At 35.0% G+C, this 22087-nt stretch overlaps 1 protein-coding gene across 2 annotated transcripts in view; it reads left to right on the forward strand.

Annotated features, from left to right (window-relative positions):
• Window positions 1-22087, forward strand: part of nAChRalpha1 (nicotinic Acetylcholine Receptor alpha1) — a 207893-nt gene that overhangs the window by 30911 nt on the left and 154895 nt on the right. The window contains exon 2 of one of the 2 annotated variants that reach the window (XM_053755269.1): window positions 19951-20001. The exons of the other annotated variant lie outside the window; for it this stretch is intronic. The gene's annotated coding sequence lies outside the window, so the exon portion shown is untranslated. The remainder of the gene's footprint in view (window positions 1-19950; window positions 20002-22087) is intronic. 2 annotated transcript variants of the gene reach the window in all.

Below are 22087 nucleotides of genomic sequence, written 5' to 3' on the forward strand. Positions count from 1 at the left end.
TTGTAGCTATAGTATTTATTTCAAAATAGCCCTAGTTTTTTGAAAAATCCAAGAAAAAAAAACATATATTTTATTTTTCGAATTCAAATTCAAATCATTTATTCAGAAATTAGACCTACACAGGCACTCTTTCACGTCAATTTTTATATTAAATAGTGTACGTGTAAATATTGATATATTATCTCTGATCAGTTTATCCATGCATGAATTTGGAATTACGCTTCTACCACACTCTTTACTTGGGTAAAATATAGTGTTTTTGGTCTATATATTTTTCTATAGTACATCAGCATAATCATCAACAGCCATGTAAACGTTCCCACTGATGGGGCACACGACTTCCTTACGGGTGGATAAGAAGTATACTTAGGCCATGACCACACGGGCCCATTGCGGATTGACGGGTTATAACGACTACAAAATATAACCGGGACCAACGGCTTTACGTGTCTTCCGAAGCACGGAGGAGTTCAAGATAATAATACATTTTTAGTCACTCATTCAATGATCGATCATTGTGAGAGCTATTTAACCGCCACTATCACAAGCTAATCATCACTGCGCTATTAAGCTTCTGGAGATGGTTCAATTGGCTAAACATATAGTACGTATGTTTGTACATACCATACTATAATATAGCTAACTAGCTTTTGCTCGCGGTTTTGCCCGCATAAATTTCCCACATGAGTATTTTACCGTGATTAAAGGTACCCTATGTCCTTCTCCGTATTTAAAACTAAATTAATGCAAAAATTCAAGAAGATTGGTTGAGTAGATAACAAACTTAATTTCGCACTTATATTATTAGTTGGGATGGAATGTGTGGCAATGGCAACCCTACTTACACTAGACAAGTATTATGGGAAATATATGTGCGCCGCACTCGAACGATTTTAATGACCAAACTACTCTAATAGTAGCAGGTATTAAAACATTATGCTTCCCTTTGTGTACTGAACCCTAAAGTGAAATCAAACGTACTAAAGCAAAATCGATTCGTGTAGCCATGAGTTTATCATACGACGAGATTTGAATTTTAAACGCTGTAATCTTGGCTAACCTTTATTCTGTTGTAATTTTGCCTACTGCGCGGCGTCGTCATCCGCGTGAATTTGTCATGAAAACGAGGTACTTTAATTTATTCAAATGATTTATTTATTAATGATTTTGTTATACATGTTACATATGATTTTAACTAATTTTGAAAATAATATAATGCAGTGAAAAAATTTTTCAGTTAAAAAATTCCAGAATTATTTTAGTGAAAAAATTCCAGATTTTTTTCTACTGATTATAATAATTTTCATAAAATGTCCTTTTTTTATTTAAACTACTTACAATCAATACTTTGCACGTTTAGAATATTTTCAGATTATAAACCAGATGTTTGATATTGTATCATTAGGCACAGTCATTGTGTGAATACTTTTTGTGATTGTGAAATGACTCTTTGCATTCGCAAAATAAGAATTAAAAAAAAATCAAAATTACCTACTAATTCCTTGGAAAAGGTACCCTGTTTTAGATACTCTATTAAAAATTCTTGTTTGACTTTATGTACCAATCAATTCATATAAAAAAAAAAATATTGATTTTAAGTATTTCACACCATATACAAGAACATTTACTGTTCTTATTTATGGTATTTCAGTTTAATGCTTGATCTCATCAATCTCTGTTTTGTTGTGAAAAAAGGACAAACAAAAATACTCTCAAATTTGTAATATTAATATAGATGAAGGTTTATTTATTATTATTATTATTCATATTTACAAAAAGCATCATAAATACAAAACAAAAATGCCGTTTTACAAATAAAAATAATCTTCCAACGTGCCACAGGGAGGCAACGTGCCCAGTATACTGGCAGCGTTGCCCCGTTGTATAGCGAGGCTTACACGCTGAGCAAAAAAGCTGCCAGCCCTCGAGTCTCCCGTTGCCTCCACGAGGCGCGTCGTTATTTCTCTTAAAAATAGCCTTGCTTCAGGACCCCAAGGACCCATCGTTTCAACAGCAAAAGGTAAAAAATAATAATTATCCACCAGACCCATATATTTTCGCATTTTGCCTGCTTCAGCCGCACTAGCCGCCGCGCCGCCATGAAGAGAGGTGGACGGTAAATGTGACGGTGCCAAAGTGTCAACACATGTGGCATCCCAAACCAGGCTCCTTCCCAAGCGCCAAGGGACAAGGGACATACCGTCCGGGCGTTTACCGTCAGCACGGAATATCCCGTTGGGTTCCAAGATTGAGGGGATACCAATCGTTGCCAATGTTCTGCGAATGATATCATTGAGAGATGCATGACGAGGAATTCGCCCTACACTTCTCACACAAGACAGGCCATGATGGCCGAAACTGTTAACGGCCATACCACATTGACAAATGTGGGGTTGATTTATTTTCGCACCCAAGCGAAGTCCCATAGCCAAGGTAAAAGTGGTTTTGTCTAAAAGAGTGCCTACATGTTTTGATGGGAGTGCCCGAAGCCAATAACCAGACTCTTTCTCCATTAAAGCTAGAAAGCGAGCACGATCCTCCAAACGGCTGCACTGAGACAGAGTCCTCTCCTGGATGGCCTTGCATAAAGGATTGTCCCACTGTCGCTGTGAACTTCTGTTTAGTGGTAACTCCTCCGAACTAATTGACCGCCATACCTCCTCAGCCTCGCTCAAGCCGCACACCTCAATGGGACCCGATAACGGGGACAGAATCCTACCACATAATGAGGATGCCGCATGAGCGGAGGACAAAAAGGCTGGAAGAGCCACATCAGATACTTTACGCACGCCTATGCCTCCAAAACGAACTGGTAGTGAGGCAAACTGCCAGGCCTCGCTATTTATTTCAGAATTGATCACTCTTACCAGTGAAACTTTAATAAGTTCATCAAGGACTTCTAGATGATTGTGATGCTTCCACAATAACGAGCACCGTATAGCATAAGTAAACTTGGGCACAAAGAGGCAGAATTTTATAATAAAGTAAGCCATGTGAGGATTAATTTTAAATAAAAGGTCTGAAGACGCATTAAATTTAATGACCTGTTCATTTACGAAATTCTCAACAGAACCCTCCAACACCGGGGCACCCAAAATACGTAAACTATCCCCATTCACCAAAGTCAATCCAGGAGCTACTGCTAGAAAACTTGAATAAATATTGTCTCTGTCTGAATCTGCAAAGGAATCGCCTATGTATAGTTCGCACTTGGAGAAATTTAGTTTTAACCCTACCTCTTCAAAACTATGAATCAAAGTCTCCAAGTCCGCCCTTACGGTCTCAGCGTTCCCACCCAAGGTCCCATCATCTAAATACCACATATTTAGAGGAGAACTGAGAGTAGATATTATAGGGTTTATACCGAGACTAAATATGGCAGGTCCTAAAGGATCTCCCTGTTGACAACCTGTTACAGATTTTATAAGTTTATCCTTGTAGACAAGATTTGATGGTGTACCGTAACATTGCCACAAATATGAATAAATATCTGGAATGTGCTCTCTAGCTTCTCGCAAGAAAACACCTCTATCAATTGAATTAAAAGCATTACATATATCAAGTTTTAACAAAACCTCACTATTAGCAGAATTGATAAAAGTCCTAGCAGAGTGTACCATAGCCTCACAGCCACCCTTCACTCCAAAACCTAACTGCTTAGGCTGAAATAATGAAGACAAAGTAATGAAAACATTTTTGCAAACAATTTTGGAAGCCAATCTTCTTATTGTGCAACCTACTGCTATCGGACGTATACCACCATCCTTTTTGACGAGGGCACATAAATTAGCCCCATACAAAATCCTGGCTACTTCATTGGGAACCTTACCGGCCAACATTAAATTAATGAGCGCAACCAAACTCTGCAGTAAAGCGCGGCCCGTATCACCAGTGGCACCACACAAAAGGTCTTTCAAATGCTGTGGTGATAAGCCATCCAGACCGCTTGCAGATCCACCTTTAAAAGAATTAAGAGATTCCAATACTTGATCAGCAGAAATTTGTAGGTTATGGTCTGCGTCTACAGGAGGATCCGGGTGAAGATTACGCGTTGTATTTTGAGGATGTTTTCTCACCAAGGATTCAAAGGTTTCATCAGTTTCTGGAGCAAGAGCATCATTGGAAAAAATCAAATGAGCTGCCCCCCTCACATCCCCATCGCTAACCTTATTCTCAATTCTCTTAATCCTACCAAATAGAACATTGTTGGACCTATTTATAAAGCGTTGCGCATCCCCAATACTAACTAGATAATGATCATGTTGACAACAATTCGATTTTATTAGTTGGGTTAGGGAAGATGAACGTCCTTCCTCACCGTGTACATGCAAAATTCTGAAAGCGAAAGACAATAAGCTTTCCCAGCTTTCTATACTGTTGGTCACAATGATATTGTCGATAACTTTTTTTAAAGCTGTTGCAACCGACAATCTTGCACCCCTGGGGATTCTCTTGACTACTGGCAAACATTTTTTGTACTTAGACAAAAGAGCCCAAAACACACCCTCCGGATGGTGACTATCACCTGGACCGGAAACTGCCAATAAAGGAGGAGGCCCATCAGTATTGGACCTGTGATTAGAACTTGATACCGATGAAGATGAAGCCTTATGAACCCGAGAAATATGTACATTAAGACCCCTACGTCCTTTAAAAAAACGCGGGCGATCACACTGCTCACACTTTTGGTAAGAATCTAAAGAAAGAACCGTGGGGCCAGCTACAGGCGACACTGCAGCAGGAGCTGGGTCTGGTAGTGACATTATAAAGGTAAAAAAAAAAAAAAAACAAATAATAATAAATAACATGCAACACCATGCATTAAATTAATATAATTTCCAAACTCGTTACAATGACAGTATTTATATTAAATCAATCGCTCAGAAATATAATAATCCAATTACAATATACATTTTTTTAATTATTAATTATATTAATGTTTCATATAAGTCAACCAGATATAAAATAAAAAGTTAAACTGTCAATTGCCTAAATACATTAATAATTCAGTCACAATAATCTTGAAATAATATGAATTTATTGCAAATCGTCATTATAATTTAATTTCTATAATCACAAAAATAATAATAACAATGAAGACAAAAAATTATTCATGTAAAACATTTGCATTCCAGTTCATAACATGTCCATAAAAAAACACAATCAATAATATAAATGTAATATTTTAATGATAATAAAAAGAAAAACATAACTAGTAAAGACAACTAACTACAGACTAAGATTCGAACTCGTAACCCGCAGATCAGAAGCAAGACGCGTTGACCACTGGACCATTTTATTGATGACGATGACGATGAAATTGTTTATCGGAACATAATAACCAGCTGATATTTAATCATATGATGGTGAATATCGATTGTTGGTTTTAAAGACACCTTCAGCCAGTAGTTGTTATAAAACAACCAATTGAATAAAATAACCAATTAAGTACTTATATAGATTTATAAGTGAAAAGCACTGTTGCACAAAAACCACTACACTGCACTGCACACACTTCTTCATGATTCTTCGACTTGATTGAGCCAAAACACGACCAAAGCCAAAGAGCAGTTATTTCCTGAGGTATTTTCGTTTATTAGCCAATTTAGAAGTATTCCATTGTCGAATTATACCACGAACAGACACACATATGCCTCGATGCGTATACTTTAAAAAAAATATTCAATTCACATTAAAGTGGTAACTGTATTATTTTTAAGGAATTAAAATGTACAGAGTCTGTGTTTACTGTGCAGCGCCCTTCCACCTTCCTACAATATAGATTGAATTGATGAAAAGATGAATTTGTCATTCGAGTAAAAACCGACGCAAGATATCGTTCAAAGAAAGTCAAAGCGTAAAGTTTCCCTAAGTACAAGATTCTCAACTTCGGTGGCATATTAGCATTCGTGTTTCGTACACGGTTTCGGTACGGCTTATAATATGTTTGGTTTAACTTGATGCCAACTTTGTACAGATATTCTTAGCAAGACACTGATAATCCCATAAAAGTGCTATAATTAAAAGTTATTTGTGATGTTACTGAAATAATTATAACATGCAAATTTATTATAACAATACTTGAAATACAAGACAGAAGGCAGAAAAAGCCCTAGGTTTTTAAGTAAGCCGTTTAAATTTTTGTTATAAAGATAATTAAAGAAATTACTTGCATTACGTTCGCATCCCGATTTTGAGTCCTATAAAAATTAAATGTCTCCTCTTTTTTTGGTCAACTTTATTACTTTTTAATCCCGTAATTTTTCCCTTAGTCGCCTTTTACCTCATCCTTTACATGTGACGGTCAAAATCAAAAAGGATCTTAGGGCGGCTGGCACTTAGGTCTTTAATGCCGTTGTTCGAATACAAAACAACGGCAATAAAGGCGTAAGTGCCGGTCGCCATAAGGGCCTTTTGATTTGGACTGCCACATATTGTGTGCGATAGATTAAATTTAAATAAATATATTAATAAAATTTATTCAAGATAAAATCCGGTTACGGATACGAATAATTTAAAATGTCCGAGAAATCCGCCATGATTCACGTGCAATCGAATTAGATTGCATATTGTGAAGATGACACTATTGAAATTGTGTTACCAATTCGGTTCCGTAGTGGCAGGACAGTGCTTTGACAGTGTAGTTCAGAATTGTCGGATGTAATACAGAAATTGTCGATGTAATTCCGAATTGTTGAATGTCGCTCAAAGGAGCCCGCACACTGATCAAATTGACGATAAACATCTGGCACGTCACAGTCTATAAAATCAAGCCTTCAAAATTCAAAATTCAGCTTCAAAGTAGGTATCAATATTTGTTTCATATTTTGTAATAAATGGCCAAAAAGTTACAATGCTTCTTTGTCTATTGGCTGAATATACTAATTTTATATAAACTACATAGAAATAAATAATTCTTGTGTAAAATATATTGAATTACTTTTTGTAAATAAGGCGAGATGATTACGGCTGGAAATCCACAAAAAACATGTAAAATAAAAATCATTTATAAAATACAATTTTTATATTTTACATACTCAAAGTAAAACTTACGTTACATAACTGAAAGTTTTGAAGGTTTCTTGAATTTGTGTCTTTACTGCTTCGTTAAAAATATACTAAATGGATTCATTGAAAAAGCTTTTTAGATGGTCTGAAGATTTAAGAAGTTTTGGTAAGATTTTGAAAGAAAAGCCAACAGACAGAGACGAGTGGAGAAATTTAATTGAGACTTGTACTCAACCATATATTTCTTTTATATTATATATGTATATATGTACTCGACTATTGTATGACCTTGGTCATACAGATAAATATAGGTAGAAGCAAACTTTAAAAATCCATTTTTAATCCAGAATTTCCACGAAACTGGACTAACGTGCTAGTGATGCTACCAAGCACATTTCTCAAAAGGCCATAACAAACTTATAATATAATTTTACATTCTGTTTAATGAATGTTTCGTAAAGTAGCTACTTTAATGTGAAACTTCATACTAATGGACTTTCCACTCTGCATATTTATTTCAGTAAAATGAAACACGATACCTACTCCTCTAGAGAAATGTTTTTTATTCATCGATTTTAAAATGCCTGTTATTATACATAGTTATTTGTTTTGCTCGTGTGAATATTTTGTCCCTTTTTCTCATTTGTATGTGTGTATCTTTTGCGGCTGTAACGCCCTGAAGCCCCTTAAAGTGTTTCAACATTCGACTGTAATTTCACGACCTGCTGCCTGCCTAACTGCCGCCTACCGACTGGGTAATTAGATATATGGATTAATTTTTTAATGTTCTTATCGATTTGGTAAGAGGCGAGGATTGAATAGCCTTGATAGCTGAGAGAAACAACAGTATTCTTACAGCAGGATTACAGGCAGGTGGACGATTGTAATATTATATTTAGTTTTAACGTTTATACAAAAAAAATGTAAATGGTAAACAGCCTTAGGCTTTGTCACGGCTTTATCTACCGTCAGTTATTCATAAAATCATAGCCAATCAATAAACATATTATATACATCAATACTGTATACTAATATACTGTTTACTTTGTGTAATTACGATCTTCGTGTCATCATTGGGTCCTGATGAAAATTTGTATGATAATAGGTTTGTTCCCCTTTCGCAGAAAAATACGCGCGGATAAAATCGCGGACAAAAGCTAGTAGAAACAGCTGAATTACTTTTCATCGGTGTATGTAAAACTATAAGCTGTGGTGGTGTAATGGTTATGACGCCCGCCTGTGGATCGCAAGGTCCCAGGTTCGAATCCTACTCGTGCCACATGAGTTTGTATACTAATCTGACTCATTAGTTTTCATCAACCACCACTTGCTTCCGATGAAGGAGAACATCGTGAGGAAACCTGCACACTGGTTGATTATTATTAACTTGTGTGTGAAATGGAGAAGGCAATGGCAAACCACTCTATTAATAATGCCAAGAGAGTTGTGTGTGTTTTTTCAGTGTAATGACCACGACCCTCAGCCATGAGGATACGACTATGAAGAATAAAACTATAAAATTTAGTAGTAAAGTCTACTAAACCTTTTTATACTTTTAGGTTACATTACGAAGAAAAGCAATTAAAAAAACATTTCAATAACTCGAGTAGTCACGGTTTGGGCCCGTTATCAATTTCATTTCCAAAACTTTACTTTCTCGTTACAAATTCATCTGATTGCGTTTTTGCTTCACAGGAGGTTGGTTTTAAGGGGGAGCGTATACCTCGCATTCGCCCAAGGACTAAACTCAAGCAACAAGGACACTCGTAAAAGGAAACGTTTATGTATTCCAAAATAAGATCCGATCTCAATATTTTGTTTTAGTATGTTATGGGGCATATATTTTAGACGCTCTAGGAAACATAAAGACATACGTTGATTTTTTACAATCAAAATTGGTTTAATCAATTTAAAAGTGAAAAGAGTGATAGTATATATTTTTGTTTTATATATTAATTCTCATCCTATATATTCGTACCTTTTTTAAAAAATAATATTATATATATATATATATATATATATATATATATATATATATATATATATATATATATATATATATTTATATATATATTTATACTCATTTCCATACTAATCATTACTACTACATACTTATGATTTTTAAATACATACAGTGATTTAATAGGAATGTTTTTACATAACATGTACCTATATTGTGCCTGTGTAAAGTCCAGACGGGACGCTAGTAAATTATAAGGGTTAAAGTTTACATATATAAAAATCATAGACACGTTAAACTCTAATCGTATAAACTTAGGGATCATATGAATTTGAGTTTGTATATATATATATATATTATTACATACAATAAAATGTATTTTTGCCCCAAGTTGATTTGTAGATCTCGCTCGCTTCGCTCGCTCGGTCGATTAATTTTAATGACGAAAAATAATCATTTTAATGTTGTAAATTTAAGGAACATGTAAATCTATCAATCACTGCGCTTGTGTGACGGTGTTCTTCGCCTTAAATTCTGTCGACAAAAGCCAGCGAAAGTAAAACCTGAACAACTCACCTCCGAACAATGTGCCCCTCAATTTGAACTTTACCTCATTGTAATAAGGGTCACGGAATTCGTTAGCCAAGTTCCCCAAAGATGTCATGGTAGGGTTTTATTCGAAAACTTTTTGCAGTTTCTGATTATTGAAAGTTGGTTTTCTTTGTTGTGGACTAGGAGGGCGTGATTTGCAGATTTTTTTTTTTGTTAGAATTTGTTATTTTATGAATTGCAAATTTTTGCGATCCAAACCCAAGATTAATCCTCGTGAACGCTCGAATTGAAAATGGCACAAATGGTTACGAGTTTCAGATTTCATATTTTTTGTAATTTTATTTATAACGTCATTTCAATGGGAAAGCAATTAATCAGTTTAATTTCGTATAAATATAAAGAAGCAGTATGAAGGGCTATATCGCTAATTACCGTTTATTTTAATTATGATGTATTTAAATTTCGCGATGTCGACGAAGCGAAAAAGTTTTAGCTTCAAACATTTTTTTTATCATGTTTCGACTATTCCACTCAGAATATCAGCAACAATTAATGTAATTTTAATCAGATAAACAGAGTCCTTTATTGCTAAGTTTGGTTTAGCGTTCAAGTTACTGGCCACAAAAAAACAAATACCAATAACTATACAACTAAAGAAAAACTAAACAGGCTTGACAACAGCTACCAGCAAGGACAAAAACTCGGCTGGCGTAAATGTCCAAACCAATGTATTCCATTCCACCCTAGTAGTTATATCCTGATAAATGATTGCTGTGAGAAACAGTTAGCATTGCGACTTTTTGTTTCATCCCCTGCTGGTAACATGCGGCCTAAACATTAGCGCAGAGGAAAACGTTCATTTTTGACTGGTACGGATCTTCGCTTCACTGGGTATTTCATGAAAAATACAATATGTGTTATATTTAAGTTACATATCTAAATAAGAAAATGTTATATATACAGTTTGCGGAAATTATCTTGAATAAACATGGACGTTTACGTATTTTTTACTTCTTTGAAATAGAGTTCAAAATAGCAGAACCAGACTTCTGCGAATGCTCAAGTTGTTTGCCGCCGTCTGTGTAAGAAAATGCGCAAATGGCGGCCTTATCGCTATAAGCGATTTTTTCGGAAACCTTGTGACATATGAAAAAAAAACTTTATATTTTCTATTTTTCCAATAAATAATGTCATAATAAATACATAAAAAATATGTCCTGCGCATTGTCAATTTAATACACTATCTATATCAATCAACTTCGTAAGATACTCTTCTATACCGACAGAAAACCTATCAACTTTGTTAATGACTTTCACGCACGAAGGTGTGAATTATTGACGCATTTGCAAATATATTAGGCTCAACGAAAACCATTGGTGTTTATATATGTATACATATTCGCGTTCAATATAGCAGAAATACCTGGTTATGTAAAGGAGTTAATCTAGTTGATAGCTTGTGAAAACACCAGCTGCCTGCGACTTTGTAGGAACGTTGTAGCGCTTCAAAATATCATTATATAATTTAAAACACCAGAAAGGGAAGGATGGGGACTATTACTACCAAAGTAGTTAGTTTATATTGCTTCTATATAATACCTCTCTTATTTGAGCGTTTCCTGGTTTCTTCCCAACCATTGAGCGTCGATCCCTGCGATCGATAGTGGACACTATACTTTTTACTTATCTCTTTATAACTTACTTGCGGTCCGTCCTGGCTTCGCTCGGGTAAAAACATAATAAATTATACACCTAAACCTTCCTCAGGAATCATACTATCTATTGGTGAAAACCGCATGAAAATCCGTGCAGTAGTTTTTGAGTTTATCGCGAATAGACACAGATAGATGCGGCAGAGGACTTTTGTTTTATAATATTAAGGAAAGAATATCAAAACAAAAATAGTTTTTAAATACTACGAAATAATTACCCATGCTAACGAATTTTCAAGAAGACGAAGCTTCTGAAAAAACATTATCCTTGCATATTATAAAAAGAAACCCTCAAACTGTCGCGTCTGTCTGTATGATCGCAATCAAACAACAAAATTTAAGAACGAGATTCTTGTCGATGGATTATTTTCCATTCTACTGTTTGTATATTGTTTTTGAACTCAACTCTTCGCTTCCACAGTTCGTCAGGATGATCAGATCCCTAAGGAAAAATGGTTGGACAGATGTACTAACATCGAAGCGGTTAACAAAACTTATCTTCGACCCCAACCTGCCAGTTCCTGGTCTTGATCTTCCGCGAAAGTACTGGACGCAAATAAATAGGTGCCGAACTTCGCAAGGAAGATGCGCCGAATTGCTGTGCAGATTGAACTTCTCGGACAGTCCTCTGTGTCCCTGCGGGGAGGTCCAAAGTATGCGGCACGTCACTGACCTCTGCCCATTATACTCTATTGAAGGCGGCATTGTCAGGATCCACGAAGCCGACAATGTTGTCCAAAAATGGATTGATGGCTTGCCTCTCGATTTTTAGTCCTAATTTGTGTTATATGGGAAAAAAACATTAACAAATAATAATAAATATATTAGGACAAATCACACTGATTGAGCTAGCTCCAAAGTTAGTTCGAGACTTGTGCTATGGGATACTAACTCAACGATACCATATTTTATAACAAATACATATATAGATAAACATCCAAGACTTGAGCCAATTAGAAAAAGAACATTTTCCATCATGACCCGACCGGGGATCGAACCGAGAGGCGGTTCAGTGGCGAGAACTTTACCACTTCACCACCAAGGTCGTGAAATAACCATAGATAGTGTGAACCTGAAATAGATAAATGGGTATAATTTTATGGTTTTACCCGAGCGAAGTTGTGCGTTTATGTATAAATATGACAACGAACACGAACATCACCTTGAAGTACAGCCAGCGGGATTGAATCCCGTACCGATCGTGACGCGAGGACTCTCACACGTCCCCCGCACACAATGGCCATCTTTGTGCTGATTAATTGGTGAATCAGTTCATAATTAATGGCGGTTCAGTTGTAAAAGTGGCAGAAAATGCGGGGGAAAAATTTTACGTCAATAATTTTTTTTTCTTGTACATTTTCACTTTGTTTCAAGAATCCATATTTATTTTATGAATATAAAAGTGTTTGTTTGTCCTTCTTTCAACGGAGCTAATTATTTCATTGTTATTATTTGGCGTGGAAATTTAAGGAGTTAGAAAGACCTGAGGCTACAATATAGTTATTATATTTTGCTCAAGTAACCAGGAGACATTTCTGTATAACAGTGTCATATCAAACTCTTCTATCGTAACACCAACTGTTATATAGAAGTCAAATTCACTCTCCGTATCTGTCTGTTTCCGTGTCGGTCTTCTAAGATTTTCTCAACCACGTAACAGTTGATGTAGTTTTTACTGACATTTGTACAATTTATTCCAAAAGATATTTACATAAATATATCACCTTGTGCGATGCTAGGAAAAGTTGATAAATTGCAAATAAAACACATTCAATGTAATAACAAAAACACAAACATTTTCAATTACGAACTGCAGAGCGGCCGTACCTAGATGGGCGCTCTAGAATGGAAACTTTGCATCTGAGCATTCTCAACTCAAACATTAGTTACGACAATATTCAACTAGCTCTTGCTTTTGCCGATGCGAAAGGAGACTAAATTTTATTTGCAACTTTCTTAAAGTTTTCCCTAGAATCTGTAACTTTGGTAGTAAGTCCTTAAATCGGGCCTCCTCGGGATTTTTTTATGCCATTTTTTAAAATATCCTGTGATAAACCAAACCAGATAACACACTATTTCCATTATACTTTAAGCCTTAATAAATATTAAATACTTATTTGAAATAGCCGTACTTACGTGTCGATTGCTAGGCCTGCTCATTTGTCTTCCTGTACAACAGACAAAACCTACGAAAGATAATAAATACTAATAAGAAAATGTTAATAAGAAGCAAACTCCTTTGACTGTTTCGGAACGTGTTGAAGTGGGAAACCTCACTAGTCTCTCAAGCATTGCCTATTTCTTTGACGAATATCGACTTGAAATAGCAAAGAAAACTATTCTTTTTCAGTTGCTCACTTATCTTTGAACTGCCAAGTCAAGGCGATTTTTTAACCTTGATGTGATTGTATTTAATAAAGGCTTCGAAAGGCATATCCATATAAACTAAAGAGGTATTTGTATGTTTCTCAGAGCGTTTTTACAGGTGCGGCTGCGTTGTCATTACAATTTTTCAAATTTTAACGAAGCCAAGAATTTGTCTATCTGAATTTAAAATAATTTATTCGTACTGTGGTAATGTCGATTTTACGAATGATTGATTTTGGAAATGATATTATCCTCATGAAATTGACAGATCGTAATGACAGCGCGGCCACAGCGGTCGAAACGCTCTGAGAACCATCTATCCAAGCCTTTCTTAAATTGAATCACCTCAAGGCTAAAAAATTGGCTTGACCAAGTGGCAGTTCAAACGGCATACATGCCTTTATAATAGTTTATGATTTCGCTTCGTCTTTCTCCTCTCTTCTAGCCGAAATGAGATTTGTAAAGGATAAAAATCAAATCACATTTTACACGAAGTAGGTACATTCATGTCTTTCCATAACTGTCTATAAAAACTTTGTTCTTGTCGATAGAGCACCCTCTGCCTTCGATTTTAGCTACCCATACAACTCGACCCTTGTTTATAACTGATCTATGAAAGCCCTTCGTGGCTTTTTTTTTCGTATACGAGCTTCGACTTTTCCTCCAATCAAGAATTTCATGAAGTTGTCCAAAGTATCTCGATTGCTTGCAGTATTGATCGTATCTTTAATCACAATTAAAACTTTCATTTCCTTCCTAACAACACTCCTTTTGTCTTCTCTTCAGTTTTCCTTTTCCTCTCTACCCATCGAAATTCATACTAATCACCGTTTTTCCATGTGTGTCTCTTCCCTTAATATTAAATGCTTCAACCATGAGTTATAACATTAATGATATACCACGAGTTTTAGCATTAACAATACAAAATTTAGTCTATATACTCGTACATATATTTAAGGACTATATACTTACTACACTTGTCGATTCTTACACATCTAAAACTAAACATACAAGCAAGAATCACATCAGCATTTCTTTCTATATAAAAATCTTAACAGCCAGTATTATTTTCGAACATCCTTAAAAGAAAAGAAAGGAAAAACTACAACCAACAGATAACAGTCACAAACTCTCCGATTAGGTATTCAGCGGGCAACAAGCAAAAACTATAAATCAATATCCAGTACACTACATAACAATAACTTCGGTATAACTCGACGTTGGAGATAATGCATGTTTTTAGCACGTCGGCCGACTCCCCTAGTCTGTACGCGTCTAGTTCGGCTTCGAAACTTTGCGATACAAGTTATAAGCTGTGGACTTTGGATTCGACGACCTCGGTGGCGCAGTCGTAAAGTGTTCGCTTCTGAACCGAAAGGTCCCGGGTTCGATCCCCGGTCGGGTCATGATGGAAAATGATCTTTTTCTTATTGACTCGTCTTGGATGTTTATCTATATACGTATTTGTTATAAAATATAGTATCGTTGAATTAGTATCCCATAACACAAGTCTAGAACTTATTTTGGAGCTAGCTCAATCTGTGTGATTTGTCCTAATATATTTATTTATATTTCATTTATTTAATGTTTGAATTTGAACTAGAGAATTGAGAATAAATATTGAATTCAAATTCAAATTCAAATCATTTATTCAGAAATTAGACCTTCACAGGCACTTTTTCTTTGTTTAGCAATGTCACAGTTTAGCAATGGTCAGCTTAAATCTATAAGAAATAGTGCCTGTGAATGTCTAATTTCTGAATAAATTATTTCATTTCATTTGCTTCGGTATCTTTTAACTTATACTACACACCAATCCTTCCGCCTCCGATAACTTCTTTGTGAGGTCGTGATGAATTTGAAATTCCCGATATTTACGCGGGAGCAGTTTAAACCCTCGCTATTTTCGTATGCAAATTTATTTGAGGTTATGCTTAAGCATACCCGATTCAGAAGTTCTTAAATTAGGCAGCAAATAGCAGTGTTTCTTTGTGGTAAAATAAGAGTGGGATGTTTCTATCACTTTCACAGTTGTAGCTGCTTTTGAATGGAGCTACTACCTAAGTATATTCTTGTGTGTTAAAATCACTACCTATAGTAGTATTTTCAGTAATTTCTACTGTTAAAATGACTATCTGTACTGTATTTACACTTAATTTTTTTTTGCGCCTTATTAGACTTTGGAGTTTCCCATCATTATTTTCTCTTTATGGATAAGAAACTCTTCTCGCTTCGACTCCACTCTCAGTAATCGTTAAGAGGCTTACTCTATGGTAAAAGATAAATCTCTACATTCTTTGTTACACACATTGTTATAAATTAAAGTCCACTGTCGCGCCTGTCTGTCTTTTCGCGATAAACTCAAAAACGGCACGCACGGATTCTCATGCGGTCTTCACCAATAGATAGTGTGATTCCGGAGGAACGTTTAGTTGTATAATTTATTATGTTTTTACCCGAGCGAAGCCGGGACGGGCCGCTAGTAAACTTATAAAATTCCGTCTGCTGAACTAATAGCCATTTTTGAATAAATTATATAATTTTTGAAATAAATATTTTTGAGAAGAATATTACTTTCAAAAGTTTAATGTCTTTTTGTTGCCGGGTCAAGTAAATAGGGTTTTTCGCCTAAACCTTGGTTTTTGTCAGAGATGCGTTAAAAATGTTTGTTTGCCATGCCATAAAAATATCATATACACACGTGACTCCATTTGGACCATTCAGGCAGTCACGTGTCTAAAATAAACAGTATCTGTGATAAAAAAAGATACCTAGCGAGATAAAAACAAAGCTTGGGTTCCGTATGTGCAAACCTACTAATATTATAAACGCGGAAGTTTGTAAGGATGTATTTGTGTATGTTTATTACCTACTCTTTCGTCAACTGAACGGATTGCTATAAATTTGGTACACTGGTAGAATATAACCTGAAAATAACACATAGGGTACTTTTTACCCCGAAATTCCGCAGCTAATTTTACACGTTGATCTCTTCCAATCAAGTGGTAAACGAAAAAAGTAATACATAAAAGAGCTAATATTTTGTTATAAATTTTAAAGGTTTCTTCAAGGAAAGGTCCCCATTAGGAGGATATTAGGTTTCGCGTCCAAAGTTTATGGCGCAATGTCGTACTTTCTCATGATTGCCTTTTTGGGAATTGTGAAACTATTCCTGCTCCTTTTCCCCTCCTCTCACTTTGGAGGTCAGTCAGCAAGCAGTTTGAGAATTTAACGCTAAGTAAATACAGGAAACTTAATGTAGAGTAGCAAGCGCCATTTTTCATTTTATGTATGACTTTCAATATTCATTTCGCTACAACTTTTGAACGGCTGAACCGATTATCATGAAACATAGCTAAGAACACTCGGGATAAAATTATCTATGACACAAAAAAACTGCACGAAAACGTTAATCCGTTTGGGAGCTACGATGCCATAGACAAATATACAGATACACATATACCACACAGACAGACACGTTAAAATTATAACATCCCTCCTTTTGCATCGGGGCTTAAAAACTGTTTTTCCACAATAGTGAAGAATATGAAGGTATCAAAATAATATCAGAAACATATTCTCATTTCGCAAAAAAATCGGTAAATTATGCTTGTTTTGTGTGTTATGCATGCGGTAATTTCCTGGCTTTCATCAAGAGTGACAGGGCGAATAATCGTTCACATGTACTACCATATTCCGAACATAACTGTAACAAAATGAAAATATAAATATTCTTAATTCGTTCATTCGTTTTAGGATATATGCGTGCCAATGGTCTGATAATTAATGGTGCCGAAGGCTGTGTGAAGTCTTCTTCATGTCGCCTCTTTTTTATACTTGCTTGAATTTCATCAAAATCGGCTCAGCAATAATAAGCATGTGGTGACCACTTACCATCAACTGGGCCGCACGTCTGTTTATCTGCATGGTAGTATAAAATAAAAAATATATAGTGTGAATTATTTTCTAAACAATATAAAAACTATTTTGACCATTAGCAAAAAAAAAGGATATCCAGCTACGTAAAATTGTAGTTGTTTATATATAGAATTTCGTATTCTAGCTCGTAATGCCAAGAAAAATCCATGAGAAACGTAAACCCGATAGGAGGAAAACCTCTTGGCTTAAGAATCTAAATGTTAAGCGTTAAACTTGCGCAGTATATTGTTGAACATTATTAACTTTCATAGAAATTGATGCACAATAAAAATATCTACACTATACATCTATAGTGATTTAGGTGCGTGTTGCCCGTGAGTGTGTTATTTGAGTGCAGCGTCATCATATGCAAACGCGACGAATTGTGATAATTCTATTGTTTTTCAATGTTGGTCTTTTTTAGAATAAATGAATTGATGAATGAATGAATGAAACCGAAGTGAGTTTCATTCGAGTACCCGAAGTAGTTAGACACTAATATTTGATGAAAAGCAAAATTATAATTAGAAGATATAAAGAATAGGATATGATAAGGTTGACATCTGTAGACATCCCATCGTACCGTGAAAACAGAGCAACAAAGTAACAAATTTCAAAACAGATTAAAATCAGGTGCAAAATATGTGTCTTATTACTAAATCAGTACTAAATGGAATGTGGTATTTGAACGAACCAATTTCATGAAATTAAAATATCGGATCTGATTTCCAAACCTAAATGTGGTGGTTAATGTTCATTAAATTAGAAATTACTATTATTCGACCAGTTAATATAGTTAGGATCATGGTTTTGACTATAAAATTTAGTGGTAGCGTAAATTATTAATTATCATTATATGTTTATTCTTTTGAGGAGTATTTTTATGGATATTTTCAATTGATCACAGGATGGGTGCCCAAATTAAATTATCACGACCTCTTCCGAGAAGATTTATTTTATACTAGCATTATTGCACCACGGGACTTCTCTCGCGTGGGAATTTCGGGATAAAGACTACCCCTATGTTATTCCAGGTTATATACTACCCGGGTATGTACCAATTTTCATAATAATCCGTCCAGTAGATTTTGCGTGAAAGAGTAACAAAGTTACATACACACATACATCCTCAAAAACTATCGCATTTAAAACATAAGTAGTAAGAATTAGTAGGATTGTAACAATTATGAACTAAAAAAATGTATCGGTCATATATATTTTTTTCACATATGTTGACTTGCAAGTTTCATTTTTTTCAGCTTCAAGGGACCATTGACCCGGATGACTCATGTAAATTTCCACTTGAAACGTGAACGCATTCAGGAAAGAAAGGACCTTGACAAACGGACATACGGACAATAAAGTGACCCTATAAGGGTTCCGATTTTTCTTTTTGAAAACTAAAAAGAAAGACACAAATGTCGACTTGGATATTAGCTTTAATTTTTTACAATTATCCTTGGCAATTTATTTTTCATTCTGAAATTTGCCGTTTCATTATTATAATAAAAAATATAAGACACATTTTTTTTCCAAAAGAAGCGGTCAAAGTCAAACAGAAAGTGATTTATGAAGAGGTTTGAAAAGATCTCGGGTAGCCGCAGTTTCACAAGTTTTTGTGACAAAACTTCCCGTCTTGTTCTCTTGTCACTCGATGAGACATCAATCCCTCAGAAAAGTAAAAATTAAAGACGCATTGCCTTAGAGTGTGTTATAACTTTAATGGCAACTTTAACATGCGCAGAAAAACGCCAAATAGACTATTTTGCCTCAAGGTCAGCAGCGCGCCGTCACTATCAACGTTAAATTTGAAGGTGCAACTCACCATTATGATGTGTAATTTTTATTAATATTACTCCGTAGTAGTACTGAGGAAACCTGTGCAGACAGACAGACCTACACTACTGATAATACTGGTCGTAAAACCATTTATGAATCCCATCAATAAATCATCTCATTTCTTCGGAAAGAGACACTGAAGAACACATAATAAGAAAGGTTAAGTTGAAGCTGTTTCCGAAGATCAATAAAAAAAAAAATTGATTTTGTCATTTTCGCTATCTAATCTATATCGCTCTGTCTTAACTTTTGACTTCGTTAACGTGACAAATATAAAACGGCTTTTTTGAAGATTTCTGAACTTTAAACACAGTATGCCCACAAGAGCATAAAGTCTACAAAGTCTCTCCTTTATACTTTAGGCTTTATCACTTATTTATACTTAATCTCTGTTATCGAGAAATGAGATTTAATCAGATTAAAAATATTTGTAGGATTTTTGGATTTTGTTTATTATGCACTGCCCGCGGGGCTGCGTACAGATTTTTTTTTATCTATAAAATATCTTCAGCTCTCATTGCCGACCCTAAGGTCTGATTCTAGAAAAATATACTTTTTGACTGATTATTTAAAAATTTTGTTTTTTTTTTTCAGGTAAGTCTCGATTTGTCGATGACACAACCAAGGAGGACCCATGTCTTACTGGTAGGCCTCTTTTTTCTATTTATATATTTAAGCCTACATAATATTATATTATAACAGTAGTATGATGAACAATGAATAGAAAATTCACTGTAGCATCATCATCTATAATGTCAAATGATAATTATAGCGGTGAATTTAGATAGCTCGATATAATGTTCATTATACTCAAAGAAAAACAACAAGAAATCACACTTTTTTTGGTAAATGCTTTTATGTCAATTACGATTGAAACTTTAGATATAATCTTCTAACAGATTCAGCTGCGTTACGTCGCGTCAACGTAGACACAGCGTTTTACATTCACGTACGAAGACGCACTGCACAGTAACGCCATAGAATACGGAGTTGAACCGTAGACGAAGCACGTCACGATGGAGCGCAACGGAGCAGTGTGGCCTCGCTCTGCAAACACGGCTTTGTAGACTTTAAAATAGCACAAAGTCTGTAAAATAATACAAAGAAATATAATCTTACTTTGAAACTTTCACGTTGCATAATTGTATATTAAATGACAGGTATTAAATGCGCACATATTTTTTTTATTTCCTAGACGTTCGGACCTTGTTACAAAGGTCCGTGCTCACTGGGCGACTTTGGAACAAGGTCCGAAAAGGGAAAAGGTATGTGCGCATTTAATACCTGTCATTTAATATATAAATGTAATCTTTGAAAACAGGCTTTGCTTTGGGTTCAACAAATCAAACTGTACATTCGATACAAAAGTCGAGTGTCCATGAATTTAATCTCGCTTATTTTCCAAGACATTGCAACGCCTTTGCATTATTTATCCTGGCATCACTTTAAAAACCATAGCCCCCGGCGGTACGGTCTCGTCTTACAAGTTACGACCTAATTACATGCCTTCCTACTGGCCTTTAATAAGTAATACTAGGCGTTACGACGCCCACGACCGTCCGCCACTCACACCGGAGTGTAACGGAGCTAAATTTAATTGAACTCAAGAAACAGACACTTGTTAATGAAAAATATGGGTTACATTAATTCTTTTTACACTTGCTATTACAAAATATAAACCAACGAATTTGATCTGTCTGTGATATTTATGAAAAAACTCATATGTGTGACAAAAAGTAGGCTATTAATTTCAGTCTAGTAAATAGATAATTTCAACACGACTGTACTGACTCGTCCGTTTGCTTCTAGACCCGCATGTTTTTTATTAATAATGGAGTTAAATGTTGCACATATATTCGTTAGATTGTAGTTTTAAAAAGCATGTAAGTATAATATATATGATAAGTTGTTGAATAGAGGAGCCTTATAAGAATAATCTTACAAAATAAGTAAAGAAAGGACGGGTGATTGATATGAGACGATCGCGTTGTTTACTTGTGTCGCTCCCGCAATATATGCCGTATAATATATAAAAATATATAAAATATACCTAACTGGCTTTCTGTAAATGGAGGTTGAGAGTTGGCTCTGTATGAGATCTGATAACTTTTTACTTTTGTGGTGAACAATGATATATACGGTCGTACAACATTTTACTTAGAACATCAGAAATTTTCCAATATTAAAATGACAGCAAATTATATTGATTATTTAATTTTCTAGTTCAAAATAAAATTACTTTTACAGTTGTAAAAACAAAACAGTGTTTATTTCAAAACGCAGTCAAGCACTCGTAGCTGAACAAAAGAAAAATTCCCACCATTTATCACGGCGAAACGGCAAAAAAAGAGAAATAAAAACAACACCCTCTATTTTATTTCGATGTATTAATCAACGCAGTCACGATTGAGCGTAATGATAGCACGAACTCGAGTATAACTTAGTGGAACTTGATGGCGTAGATGTGGGGGAAACTTTGCTAAATGATACCGTTTCGATTGTCTATATTTATAGAAGTTTTTACCTTCTCTCATTATTATTTTGAGAACGTTGAGTGGCGTGGAAATGATTGCCAGTTTTATATTGGTTTCCCCAGCGATCTGTTCAATGGTAACTTTGACTTTTAGGTAAAAACGTTTTGTTTTATTAAGACAATTTTCACTTGTTATGTGAAAGATTGAGGTGTGGAGAATGTTCCCACCGACAAAAGCATACATAACTCTTATGTAAG

The sequence above is a fragment of the Plodia interpunctella genome, chromosome 15, assembly GCF_027563975.2.
Source record: "Plodia interpunctella isolate USDA-ARS_2022_Savannah chromosome 15, ilPloInte3.2, whole genome shotgun sequence".
Lineage (NCBI taxonomy): Eukaryota > Metazoa > Arthropoda > Insecta > Lepidoptera > Pyralidae > Plodia > Plodia interpunctella.